The 14,099-nt window shown below is 47.2% G+C and overlaps 1 long non-coding RNA gene across 1 annotated transcript; it reads left to right on the top strand.

The window, feature by feature from the left end:
- Positions 1–772: 772 nt before the first annotated feature.
- LOC121101059 lies at positions 773–9,440 on the top strand. Its single transcript, XR_005833030.1, has 2 exons — positions 773–960; positions 8,941–9,440. It is a non-coding gene; the product is annotated as an uncharacterized LOC121101059 (long non-coding RNA).
- Positions 9,441–14,099: the final 4,659 nt, after the last annotated feature.

Genomic DNA, 14,099 nt, shown 5'->3' with positions numbered 1-14,099 from the left:
CGTGGTTGTCACAGGTCAGGATCCCTGGAAACAGACCCCAAGACTCTGAGATTTTTGTGGAAGTTTTGTGGGAGTGCTCTGGGAAGTGAAAATGGGATTGAGCAGCAGAGGCCCCACACTATCCCACAGGGAACTCGGGCTGGGATGCCCTTTAGAGATGGTTTAAGTCAAGGTGAGGGACTGGGACCTTGTACCTACCCACTGACCATTCTGAGGATGCCTACTGTCCCTGGGAAGGAGCATGACCTTGGGTAAGGCAGCTTCCTTAGGCCAAGGGCAAGTCCCAGAGATATGAGTGGTCAGCGGCCAAGCCTACTGGTGGCGTCTGGGTGCACATTGCAGTCTCCACTACACTTGTCATTTCCCAGGACCTGGGGGACTGAGATGGGGCCTCAAAAGACCTTGTCATTAGCTAGGCCAGTGGATGTCAAACTCTGCTTCAGGAAGTCCTGGGGCTCCCATGAGTCCTCTCAGCTACTCCTAGACACCTGGATTCAATTCTTTGGGCTTACCAGGCTTTCTGGTGCAGTGGGAGGCCTCATCAGAGAATCACCTGTGAGAGTCTTCCCTTACTCCATCATGGTGGAGTCACAGAAGGCAACCTTGCCCAAAAGAGAGACCATGAGGGGAACACTTTCAGGAGGCTGGAAGGGTAGCCACCGTGGTATAAGGAAAGGGGGTCAGGGCAGCTACCTCGCATGTTTTGTAGGCTTAAAAGAAAAAACTGCCTGAACCTTTGGGGTGGAGCCCTGGGTGGGGAAAGGATGTTAGTCCTAAGCCCTTGTAAGCAGTCCCAGCACCAGTCATGGGGGCCAGCTGTGTTTGGGGACTGAGCAGTCAGAATAGTGACTGCAGGAGCCTAGCCGGTAGGGTGTCCTTGGCGGAGGGGATCATCTCGTCCTGAAATCCTCGTCGGTCAGTGGAGAGCTTGGTCTTTGGGAAGGCTCCTGGCAGCAGTGGGTAAGTGTCTGCTGTGCTCTTCAGACCTGTACACAACGGCCAGGCTGAGGGCCAGCAAGTCACCAGGCCGTGATCTTTGGTGGCTACACTGGGGCTCCTGGAAACTATATTGGGGTGTGTGTGTGTGTGTGTGTGCATGTGCACACATTTTCTTTTAGAAGGGAGGTTTTATGAGAAATATACTGAATTTTTTGGTTAATATGTGAGGTGAAGTCTTGAGGAATTACTTAGAAAAAAACCATTACTACTATATTTGCATCCTGTGTTAAGAAAGCAGTTCCTCTGGTTTATAAATACCATGTTTCCTTCGAGCAGAACTTTCTGTGGCTGAAATGATTTTTGAGAGCACTGTCCCAACATGGAGGCATCCACACAGCAGGGGTTATCAGAGAGCAGGAGCAAAGGCCAACGCTAATTCTGGAACGGCTTGCACTACCTCCATAATCCCCTTACACAGCAACTGCACCAGCAAGGAAAGGCCCAGCTCCTTCCTCCAAGGGGCCACAGCTATGGGGAGCAAAATAAATCATCTCAATGTGTCTGCTGTGATTGACTGACTTTATAAGTGAACGCCCACGAGCTGAAATAGTAAAGCTCCAAGATGGTGTGAGCCTTGCTATGGATTGAAGGGGGTCTCTGGAAATTTCCTATGTTGAAACCCTAATTCCCAATGTGATGATATTTGGAGATGGAGCTTTTGCTAGGCAGTTACTGCTGGATGCGGTCCTGAGGGTGGGCCCCAGTGATGGATTAGTGCTTTTCTACGATGACACCAGAGAGCTTGCTGTGTCTCTCTGCCATTTGAGGACACAGCGAACACTCATCTGCGAAGCAGGAAGCGAGCTTTCACCAGGAACAAAGTCTGCCGGCACCTTGATGTGGGACTTCTCAGCCTCCAGATGCGTGAAAAACAAATTTCTGTTGGTTAAGCCACCCACTTGATGGCATTTTGTTATGGCAGCCTGAGCAGATTAAGACAAGTCTTAAAGGAAAAGCCGTCTAAATGGCATCTTGGTGTCTGCTCAGCTTAGAGCTGTTAAAAGCTGGGAAAGACCCAAAACCTTTATCAGAGTTGTAGACCAGCCTGGAAAACATCAGGCTAATAGGATGCTGAAGCTGGAAAGCACAAGGAATTGCTGGCGATAAAACCCCAGAGCCTAACCTCCCCGGCACAACCGTTTCCTGCGGTCGCTGGCGAGGCCGTCCGTGTGGGTGCTCGGCCACACCTCGGGAAAGGTATGAAGATACAGATGATCCAGATACACATCAAGACCTGGAAGGACCGTCACGTGAAGGTAGATGACTCGTCCTCCTCCTCACTCCCCCAAACAGCGAACCCAAACCAGACACACCACAAAGCAATTTTCAGTCTGGACAAGCCTGACCCCCCATCAGGTGGGTGGGAAGCCGGGCCCTCACCGCCCTCCATTGTCTTAAAAGTGCTCCTGCAGTTTCGTGCTATAAACTGTTGAAGGGCATGGTCCTTTTTTTCCCCCCTAAAGATCTTATTGGCTTTATTCAATGATTCATAGGGCATGGTCCTTTTAACAAACAAAGAGCCAGGCCATAAAACAATCTTTCTAGACAAGGTCAGAAAGGAGTAGAAGACACTTGAGCTGTTGTTTTTCTTCATTTTATGAAAGAGTATTTGTGCGTCCAAAGGAGACATGGCATAAGCAGAAAATGCACCGCACCTCCCAGCAGCCGCTGAGGCAGCTGGAGCAGAAGTGCTCTCCCCAAAGCACAGAGAGGCAGGAGCAAGCATGAGACGCGGAGCCAAGAATGCTAAGAAGGCAAAACAACATCCCTAAAAATATATATATTATGGATACTTAGGACACAAACAGGTAAAGAATAATAAATGCAGTGCATACCTGTATGTTTATCACTGCATTTTAAAAATCAATCATTGCCAAGAGGATTAGATCCTGTGATCTCGAGTAGGTGAAATGGTGCCGGCCCCTCCATCCTTCCCTCCTTTCATGCATGACCTTGTCACACCGGATTGGGATCGCCAGTTGAATGGTCTATGGGAGGCTCCTTGCAGGCAGGTGCTCATTCCTCGAAGGTGCTAGAGCAGGTGTACGGAAGACACTCAGAAAATACTGAGGAATCCATGAAAGCACATATCAGAGAGATAGGAAGTTCCAAGGCCTGTAGTAGGGCCTTCCAAGGCCAGACTGAGAAGTCTATATTTTTCTCACATGCAAGTAGGAGATCGACAATGGTAGGAAGGCACAGAATGAACAGTGAGCACGTTAGACCAGCTAGGAAGCTCCCCAGTTTAGTGGTTTGAACGATTATTGAACATCAGCTTTGGCCCCGGGCACTGTGCTAGTCTTCAGAATGTAGGCCTCGTTCATAAAAAGCATAGCCCAGGCTTCCTGTCCGTGTCCAAGGGCAACGTCCTGGAAAAGTCAACTTAGAGATCTTGCTCATTTGCTCTGGGACGGCCTTGCTCATTGCTGAGATGTATAAACTTCAAGTTTATATATTTGCAAATAGTATTGAAAAATATAAACCATGATTTTATATGATTCATGCCCGTGGTGTCCTAACCCAAAAGCCGACTTGATACAGTGGCCTGGCCTCGTCCTTGATGACTGTCACGAGCGCCTGGGACTTGACTCCAACCAGGCAGAAGCTCAAGGGCTCAGCCTCTGTAAACATATCGGCTAGAGATCTAGGGTTCCGAGTTGCATCCCATTTTGTTCTAAGTTGGAAGCCCAGCAATCGGGGGGAGAAGAAGAAGCTATCAGGAAGCTGGTAGCCCCATGAGTCCAGCATCCACCCTGTGGGAAACCTTAGTGAGCATTACACAGGATGGTCTCAGTCTCTGCAGGCTCCTTCCCCCCTGTTCCACAGATGCTCTACGGGGGTTCTAGAATAAGGAGAATTTGACCAGTGTAAGAATAACTGTTTCTCCAAAGGACACCCTGCTTAACAAGGATTGTGTGGTTCCTGCCCAGCTTTTGAATGTCGCGTGTATAGCATCGAAAAAAACTGTCCACTCATGATTTCTACTTCCACTTCCTTAACACACAATTGCCTAATAAGCAAAACGACAAAGGCAAGGCAGCAACATTTCAGATTCTTTTTTTTTTTTAAAGATTTTATTTATTTATTTGACAGAGAGACAGCCAGCAAGAGAGGGAACACAAGCAGGGGGAGTGGGAGAGGAAGAAGCAGGCTCATAGTGGAGGAGCCTGATGTGGGGCTCGATCCCATAACGCCGGGATCACGCCCTGAGCCGAAGGCAGACGCTTAACCGCTGTGCCACCCAGGCGCCCCAACATTTCAGATTCTAAAACCAGATTTTAAAAGCCTGATTTGGGCTTGTGTTCCTATGGGACCCCTGCTCTCGGATTTGAAATCTGAAAGCACTTGTACAAATGCCACCATTCATCTTAAGGGAGTGGTTAAGACCGGTGGAGTTTCTCCCTCTCCGGTGTTTATGGGTCCTCAAGTGGGCCAGCGACAGGACTCAGGGTGGACAGGCCTTGGCAGGCAGAGGCCCCCATCCTAACGATGGAGAGATAAATTTAGAGACTGAAAATTAACCATCACAATATTGTTTTATAAAGTTATATTTATTTAAAACTCTGAATGCTGTTATAGCTTTAGTCCTGAACCCCTGCACATTCCGAAGGATTCAGTATCACGTGATTGCTAGAACACACCGAAATTTTATGAGTGAAACATGAGAGGCATTCGATTTCCTTTTAAAAGGACTGTTTTCATGTGCCGTGTTTCACAAACGTCACCGGGGTTAGAAATTTGGGTATGCCCTTCATGGGTAGGGTTTGGAAATATTTTGACAGCTCTGGATAATTTCCAACAACAAAGATATATTTTTAAAACATGTTATGATGTTTTAAATCTTTGATAGTTGACAAAGTGTCAACCTATGCAATTATTTTCAATATCTCTCTCATGCGTCATCCCCTTGGTTACAATAAGATTTTTCTGAATTTTTTTGTCACGTTATCTTCCTGTTTCTCTGTAGCCTTCTTTGACCCAGTAACCAGATTTCCCACACTTCGCACATCCCTTTGTTGTCCTCTCTGCAGATACTTTTTTTTGTCTTTCTATTGTTGCCCTTGACTTCGAATTTCCATATTTCTCTTGATCTCTGATCCCCTTCTTGGGAAACACAGTGATAGAATGGGCGAAGCTGGACGGGTTGATTTAGACACGACGCTTTCCTCAGTGTCAGAGGGGTGTTCTCAGAGGGTCAGCACTTCCACAGTGCTGGCCACAAGCACGGAGGGCGGAACTGACAACGGAGGGCTGGGAAGGACGGGGGCACAAACATTTCCAGGGGGACAACACAGGACACCAATCGAGGGTCCCCTTTGCTTAGAGAGCTTGTGTCTCGTCTCTGACTTCATATTGCAGGTGCGGCATGACTGGGCAGATTCCTTCTTACCTGCCGTCAGCTTCCCTACGGGGAGGGCCCACCTCACAGGAAGGAAGAGGAAAAGAATACTTGGTGATTATCCAACAGCCTGGGCCCCGTGCGCCCTGAAAGTAAGGCACGCAAGTAACAAAATCAGCCAAATGCTCTCTGCAAATAAAAAGTCATCGATCCAGTGTTGGGCCAGAGAAGAGGCAGGCTTGACTGAGAAGAGCCGCGTCTTTGTCTGTGGAACTTCTCCCACTGACCGCGACAAATACTTCCACAACTTTCTGTCTCCAGGTCTGATTTCAGCTCTTTGACAGAGGCCTGCATTCCTAAATGCCTATTCCTGAAAGCTGACCTATCCCCTTGCCAATTAAAAATGGAAAGCTCCGGTTTGGTATTTGGGGACGTTTAGTCAGAGGATGGTGTCATGAGTTCACAACTGTGTTCTGTGGTGTCTGAGGCAAAAGTGCTGTGTGCCACTAGTGCCTCTCCGGAAGGACCCAGTGGCTCCCCTGTCTCCCTTCTTTCCACGTGGCTATAGCAGAGGTCAGGCCGAGGTCGTTCCTCTCAGACTGAAACCTTTCTCTCCCCATATGAGTTTCATATCTTTTTGCCATTACAGGGGTTCTCCACTTTCCCCAAGTTTGGTTCCCCACTCGGTTTAGGAAAGACCGACAGTAGGCCCTGTTTTCACTAACCAAAAGACACCCAGAGAGGAATTTTGCTTCTACGAAAAAAGACAAAAAGTGGCAATAGCATGGAGTGCTGGCTTTGCCGCGAGCTGTCACACGGGCCGCGCCCCCGAGCTCGTTCCGGGGGTCTGCACTCAGCATCTCAGCATCGCGCCGGAGGCCAGGGCTCTGGACAGTGTCTGTGAGCACCTGGGCTTTATCTCCGCTTATTCTCTGCCTCCCGCAGCAAGATACGTCCTAAGGTATCAGAAAAGCCTAAGAGGCAGTATTCGGGGGCTGGGAAAACGCAAAAAGTTTCTATATAAGTTCATGTAATTGCTTCTTCGTTTTATGCCATTTTGGCTCATGAAAGATTTCAGGGGAATGCTCTCCCTTGGGACATGGGGGGACATCTGTGTCTGTCACCCACATTGGCCCACGGCTTCCTCCGCTCCTCCCTCCCTTCGGTGCCGGCGAGGATACAAACTGGCCCTTCAGAAATCTCACTGCGGTGAGTTAGTGCTGGGTCTGCCGGGCCAGAACCACGTGGGGCTGCGTGTTCTGGGGAGCCCGCGTCCGCATCTGCTGTTTTCCTCACTGTGCGTGAAGCCTGAGCCACCAGCGGACATGCAGCACAGAGGCTGCGCGATGCCCTGCTCCCGATGAACGGGGATGAGAATGGTTTGATTCTGAATTTCCCACAATCGCATCGCAGAAGGTTTCGTGCGTCAAATGTCGCAGCATCTCTAAAATGTAAAAGCCCAAATGGAAAGACCTGGAAGCCCGGTTGAGATGTGGGAGAAGAGACAGGCCTGGAAGAGTGGCAGCTGGTCACACAGAGGGGATAAAATCCTCCAGTTTCGGGATCTGGCCAGATAAAAACCCTCCTCTGTCAGAAAGTTAACATAAATAGGAAGCACGCATGAAGCCATAAATAAAATGAAAGAGGAGGGTGAGCTTTCCCAGGGGCTTGGATCAAAGGTCAAGTAAGTCGGCCAAACACTGTCCACTCAGAATTTGGCTCCTTCCCAGTCCTCTCTTCTCCCAAACTTCAGCCTGTTTCCAACATCCTCTCTCCAGGCCTCTCGGGGGCTTATAGTCAGCAGCACTGAAGAGGCAACTGCCTGATGAGAGTCGGCTGTGGGGAGACAGGGAAGGAAAAGGGGCAGGGGGTGAGATGACAGGGCCAACACGTCCTCTTCCTGGGGCAACCTGGGCCGGGAGACTGTGAACCCCAGGACAGAGGCGCCGGTGGGGGGCTGAGAAACTGCACGCCCGAAGACAGAGGGGTCGGTGGGTAACCCCCCACAGGGGGCTGGGAGATTGTGCACCCCAGGACAGAGGGGTCAGTGAGTAACCCCCCTCAGGGGGCCGGGAGACTGCATATCCCAGGATGGAGGGGCCCTCAGAGGGCTAAGAATATCTTGAGAAAGCCTTGCAAACCGTCAACTGGCAGGCCAGTTCATTCCCACGCTGCCTGTCTGGAGGCAGGGCTGGGTCCCTGGATTTCCAGGGGAGGCCCAGGTATGCATCCCTTGTCCTTGGAGACAAAGCCGCTGCTGTGCGCGCAGAAGGAGCTGTTAAGGGGACTAAGCCTGCTCAAAACTTTGGCAAGGATCATAGATTCCTGAGCTAAGAGAATCATGTACCAAGTCCCAGCGTCCTTTGGAGAAGGAGAACTAAGCAGAGAATGGGCTCTGCGGGCAGGGCTCTCCCCCATCTCGTGTGGCAGCGGGAAGCCCAGAGCCTGGAGATCCAGCAGGGGCGCGGACTATCGCTCCCTAACCACACAAGTTTTGCAGGTCCGTCAAGCAGTGCAGTCGCACGAAGATGCAGGACTGGCTGATCCGATGGAAAGATGAAGAGAGAAAGCAAATCTTGAGTAACAAGAGGAAAAAGAGGGGCCAGGGTAAGAAAGAGGGGAAGGAAACCTTCAGTGAAGAGGAGGTGGTGAGGTAGAAGAGGGAGAAGACAGAGCCTCGCCTTCCCCTGCTGCCCAGCAAGCTTGGAATGAGAAAGATCTCAGCATGATGCTGCTGTCAACAACCTGGTACAAGGCGAAAGGACTCCAGGGATTAAATGAGTCTACATTCTGTTAATATTGTAATACTGTTGTCGGAACCTGGGAAGTTCATGGTGCTTTAGTGTCCCCATCTTGCCACTGATTTTGAGAAGAACCATCTATCGGCTTCTTACTGCCTCACAAGAGGTTGTTCCGAGAAAGCACAGCCCCACAGAGACGGATCTGCTGGACAGTGGCTTCCCTGGCCCAGCGTGCTGAAGAAACTCGTGTTCAGAAGTAAAGCCATTTGCATAAGTCACAAAACTAGAGGAGGAAAGAAGGCCCATAAGGACGTTATTAGAAATAGCACCGAGCAAGTTCCAAGTAGGCCATCCTAGAATATTCAGCCCCAGAACGACCAGCATGAAGATGGCACTGAAAAAAATAAATAAACAAATAAGGCAGCATGGGAGAGTTAAGAAGGATGCAGGAGGACGAGTGAGCAGACCTGGCGAAGTGAGATGTGGGCAGGCCATCGAACCTTGCTGAATCTCAAAACCACCTTTGTGTAAAGAGAAGAAAAGCAACTGTCCATGGGGATATTTGAATACTCCACGTAACCTATAAGGTGTGATTCCAGTACAGGTATTCCAAAACAGGGTGGTCCTTCAACCTGTGAACCTGAGTGTTGACTCCAGAAACCCATGAATTCCTGCTCAATTTGCAAATATTGCCAGAGAACTAGTTTCACGGGGATTATATACACGAGGGTGCAGGTCTACCCTTAATATTTGCCAATCTAGGAAAAGATGGAGGCTTACCCAGCACATGACTAAATATTTAATTTATTACACAAGCTAACAAATTGTGAAATAAGTTCTACCTTTCTATCTTTATACCAGCCTGGGAGATCAGTTTTGGATGAGATTCCTCAGCATCCCATGCTAGCGTGTGACGGTGCGGGGAGAGCTTCCCACTGCTTGTCCGCTCCCAGCCGGGCCACAGCCAGACCAAAAGCCTTGCGCGCATTTGTACTGATGCTTCGGGCTGTAGGTCCGAACCCTGTTCACACCACTTGCAGGCTGTTGCTGCCCCAACCCAGACAGAGATATTGAGAGAGGGGTGCCTGGGAGGCCCATACGTGACAAGTGATGCCAGATGTCATCTTCGGAGCACGCCGGCCTCTTCCAGCTCGCAAGTGCTTCTGGGAATATGGCGGCTCCCAGTCGTTGACCTGAAAAAGACGTCTGAAATAAATTATTCAGGGAAAAAGCAGGTCTGAAGGTTCTCTACACAGAAGTAACAACAGTTTTTCTTAAGGGAAAAAACAGTCCAAAATCTGGAAATATATACACTGAAATGTGTGATCTTTGTTATCCTTTAAATAAAACTATTTCTATTATCTGTCTTTCCTCAAACACAATTATTTTTTGATTGCTACTGTAGTGTGACACTGAAATAGATGGAAACATGGATGGATGGGTGGGTGGACAGATAGATAGACGATAGATAGATAGATGATAGATAGATAGATAGATAGATGATAGATAGATAGATAGATAGATAGATAGATAGATGATAGATAGATGGCAGGGATTTAAATACAGCAATATGTTGTATTTCACGACTCTGAGAAGCACACACATGATGGACGTATCTGAGGAATATTCTCAATGGGTGATTACTGACCTGTGGTCGGGGAGGTTGGGGATGGAGAAGGAGTTACACAGATGTCCATTCTCTATCCTGATATGAACGGCCTCCTCAGTGACGTGGATAATAAAACCGAAGGTGTTCATAAAGTTGGTGGCTGGGAGAGCAAGATGCCGGGAAGGACAGGCTCCAAATGCTGGAAGGCCAACTGCGGACTGATAGAAGAATATGAGCAAACAAATTGCACAAACGTGAGCTGGCAACACATCAAGCTGTGAGTAGGTGGCCGTGCGAGATACAAGAGCAGAGCAAACACAGACGGATAATGAGAGCGCGCCAGGCTACAGTTCCACACGCACACGCACGCACACGCACACGCACGCACACGCACACGCACACCCACTGCATGTTGAATACCAGGATGAGTAGAGAGAAGAGGGGCTAGTGATTGCACCACAGCCTTCAGCCCTGGCCACACCAGCCCGGCCAGGGATTACCAGGGCCTGTGGTCCGGGGCCTCCTATCTGAAGCAAGAAACAACACAAGGTGAAGAACCTCAGGGCAGGTAATGAAGATAATTGCCTGTTTGGACATGAGAAATTTGAAAACAGTATCTTAGTCAAAAGGAAGAAAAAGCAAAGTTGGGCTTTTATTAACAAAAATATTTAAAATATGACAAACTAGTGTAGCAAATAATATCACCATACGATCACCCAGACTGGAACAGAAATTTCAGGTGTATTTCAATTCCCTTTGGTTTCCTGATCTCGTTCCCCTCCTTCCTTCACTAGAGGTAAACATGATCCCCAAGGTACTGAGTGTTCTTCCTGACCATGATTTTGCATTCTTCCTATAGATACTATTGTTTGGAGTAATTTAAAATTGGTATTGATGTGAACAATGCAGCTTGCTTTCCCCCATTAATGTGGCACTATGTTTTGCCATTCATCCATGATGAAGTATGTTTCCTTCAGTTTATTTATTTTCACTCCCAGATAGTATATATAATATTCCACTACATAAATATACTACAATTTATCCATTCAGTATTGATTGGCTTTTTGATTTTTCCTTTCTTTTGCTAATACGAATAACGCACGACAAACAACTTTACACACCTTCCATCCTGCATATATGGGTTTCTCTAGGACAGAACCATAAATGCGCCCCTGCTGCGTGGTGGGACATATGCATGCCTTCATCTTCTTTTGCCAGAAAGAGGGAGAGCGAGTGAGCACAAGCAGGGGGAGAAGCAGGCAGAGGGAGAAGCAGGCACCTCGCTGAGCAAAGAGCCCAATGTGGGACTTGATCCCCGGACCCTGGGATCATGACCTGACCAGAACTCAGACGCTTAACGACCGAGCCACCCAGACATCCAACGCCTTCGCTTTCATCAAATGTTGCCAAGTTGCTCTCTGAAGTTGGTGAAACAATTTCTACTTCTGCCAGCAGTTTGAGAGTTCCCATTTCTCTACATCCATGTCGATACTTCTTGGCTCTACAATAACTCATTGCTATTTAATTGACATTCTCCTGATTACTAGTGAATGATCACATCTTCATTATATTTACCAACTAGGCAGTACTTTTCTGTATTTTGCCCATTCATATCATTTGCCTGTTTTTCTCTTGGTCTGTTCATATCTTATTGATTTGTAGAAATTGTTTATGTATACTATTGTCCTAGTCCTTTTTTGGTTCTATGAATCACAAATCTTTTCCTAACTGTGATTTGTCCTTTCATTTACTTTATGGTATTTTGTCATGGAAAACGTTTCATCTAATTGTTTTTTTAAAAAAAAGATTGTATTTCTTTAGAGAGAGCAAGTGAGCACAAACATGAGCAGTGGGGAGGAGCAGAGGGAGAGGGAGAAGCAGACTCCCTGCTGAGCAATGAGCCCCACACGGGGCTCGGTCCCAGGACCCTGGGATCATGATCGAGAAGGCAGACCCTTAACTGACTGAGCCACCCAGGCACCCCACTTTTCACCTAATTGTAATCAAGTATATTAGTGCTTCCCATTCAGTATCGGCTGTTTTTGTTCTCACTTCAAAATATCCTTTACTACCCTAAAGGCATACAAATATTTTCCTATATTTTCTTCCAAATGTTTCAGTTTTGTTGTTTGCATTTGGAGTTTTTAATGCATCTGGAAATAATCTGTTGTCCCTACATTGACAGCTAATTTTCCCAAGGACTCTTTATTAAGTAGTCCTTCCTTTCTCCAATGTATGATGCTGTCTCTGCTACACCCCCGAGTTTCCATATGTTTGAGTCTGCTTTTAGATTCTCTGTTCTATTCCACTGATCTTTTTGTATGTACCTTATAATATTTAGTTTTTGTAGGGCAAGTCTTCCAACTTTTTTCTTCTTGAATTTTCATGTTCTTAGGCTTAAAAATGTTTACAAAAATGAGTTTCATTTTTTCTGCTTCCTTTAGGGGTATGACAAAGCATCAGTTAGGAATCTTTTCTCTTGCAAGGAACAAAATGTGCCTCTATTTTAAGCAAAAAGAAGGGGGAAAAGTTTTTTTTTAATTTTTATTTTTTGAAAGACATTGGACTCACAGAATTGGTAGGAAACTAAGATCCGGCTTAGAAAATGGGTCAGACGCAAGACACTGCTAGGATACCAAGCAGAATGAAGCATAATCACAGAGTGGCCTGGAAGGTGGTGAGGGTGCCACCTCCCTGCTCAGTAGCTGCAAAACAGACCCTTTCAACATCGGAGGTTGTCTAACAAAAACAGTGATTCTCTTTGATATCATTGCTGTGGAACCACTTGAATTTCCACTAACTAACCAAAAGACGCGGAAATCACACCATCATAAAGGAGAAGCATAGCTGACTTGCTCCCCTAGGGATCAGATGGACAAATAACAAATTCACATCACCTTCGTCAAGTGACTTTTATAGAAGTTCAAATAGTGTTGCTTAATCTTCCGTGTATATTAGAATCACCTGGGAAGGCTTCTCAACTTAATGATGCCCTTGATCCTCCTCAGACCAATCAAATCAGAATCTCTGGAGATGGGGCCTGGACTTCAGTACTTCTTTAAGCCTTCCCCCCACCCCCACCCCATTCAGTGATGCCAAGAAGCAAGTCAGGGCAGGGGGAAGCTGCTGCACTGACAAGAGCTCCAAGGAGCTCCAAGGGAGAGCGCCTCCATCTTTGATTGGCATGGTAGCACCATCACACTAATTCAGAAGAGGCGTTGACAGCTTACACCCTACTTCAAACTTGCATGGTTTATGGATGGAAACGAATGCTGGGGGAAGGTGGACACATTCTTCGGATACACTTAAGTCATCTTGATGAGATGAGCCACGATATAATAGTGTTTGTGGTGAAATAATGGGCCCGCAACCAGCTTCTCTCTCGTGGGTGATATTCTTTTTTTTTTTTTTAAGTCCTTCATATTTTTTTTAAAGATTTTATTTATTTATTTGACAGAGAGAGAGACAGCCAGCGAGAGAGGGAACACAAGCAGGGGGAGTGGGAGAGGAAGAAACAGGCTCATAGCAGAGGAGCCTGATGTGGGGCTCAATCCCGTAATGCCGGGATCACGCCCTGAGCTGAAGGCAGGCGCTTAACCGCTGTGTCACCCAGGCGCCCCTAAGTCCCTCATATTTTTTTAAGTGGGCTCCACACCTGGCATGGGGCCCAACGTGGGGCTTGAACTCATGACCCTGAGATCAAGAGCTGAGCTGAGATCAACAGTCAGACACTTAATCGACTGAGCCACCCAGGTGCCCCTATGTCCTTCATAGGAAAAAAATCATGTTTTGAAGAGAACTCTTATTGAATCATAGATTGATAATTTAAGGGAGATAAAAGATTCCCTTTGCAAAAGATATAATATACCAAACCTTATTTTCACCGGGAGCAAACCATGCTGATAGACTTAATTATAGTAAACCATTTGGCAATTAGGTTCTATCACTCAGAACAAGATCTCCGTAATTCCGATGGCAAGAGAGCTGCTCCCGAGGCATATTTTTCTTCTTCAAATTTGAGTGATTTAATTCTTGAGATTGGTTGGAGTTCCTGGCTTCCAGAAAAGGGAATTCTTGGAACCATTTTAAAGGGCACTTGAGGGGCGCCTGGGTGGCTCAGTTGTTAAGCGTCTGCCTTCGGCTCAGGGTGTGATCCCAGGGTCCTGGGATCGAGCCCCACATCAGTCTCCCTGCTCTGCTGGGAGCCTGCTTCTTCCTCTCCCACTCCCCCTTCTTGTGTTCCCTTTCTCACTGGCTGTCTCTCTTTCTCTGTCAAGTAAATAAATAAAAAAATCTTTAAAAAAATTTTTTTTAAATAATTAAATAAAGAGCACTTGGATGACTTTAGAGTGAATCACTTAGTTTAATCATGTATGAAGATCTGTGTCCGTAATCTTTTCGCAAAAGCTCT

Source organism: Ursus maritimus, unplaced genomic scaffold (assembly GCF_017311325.1).
Source record: "Ursus maritimus isolate PB19 unplaced genomic scaffold, ASM1731132v1 scaffold_6, whole genome shotgun sequence".
NCBI lineage: Eukaryota > Metazoa > Chordata > Mammalia > Carnivora > Ursidae > Ursus > Ursus maritimus.
The sequence above is the reverse complement of the archived record's forward strand: the minus strand, read 5'-3'. Positions and strand labels throughout refer to the sequence as shown.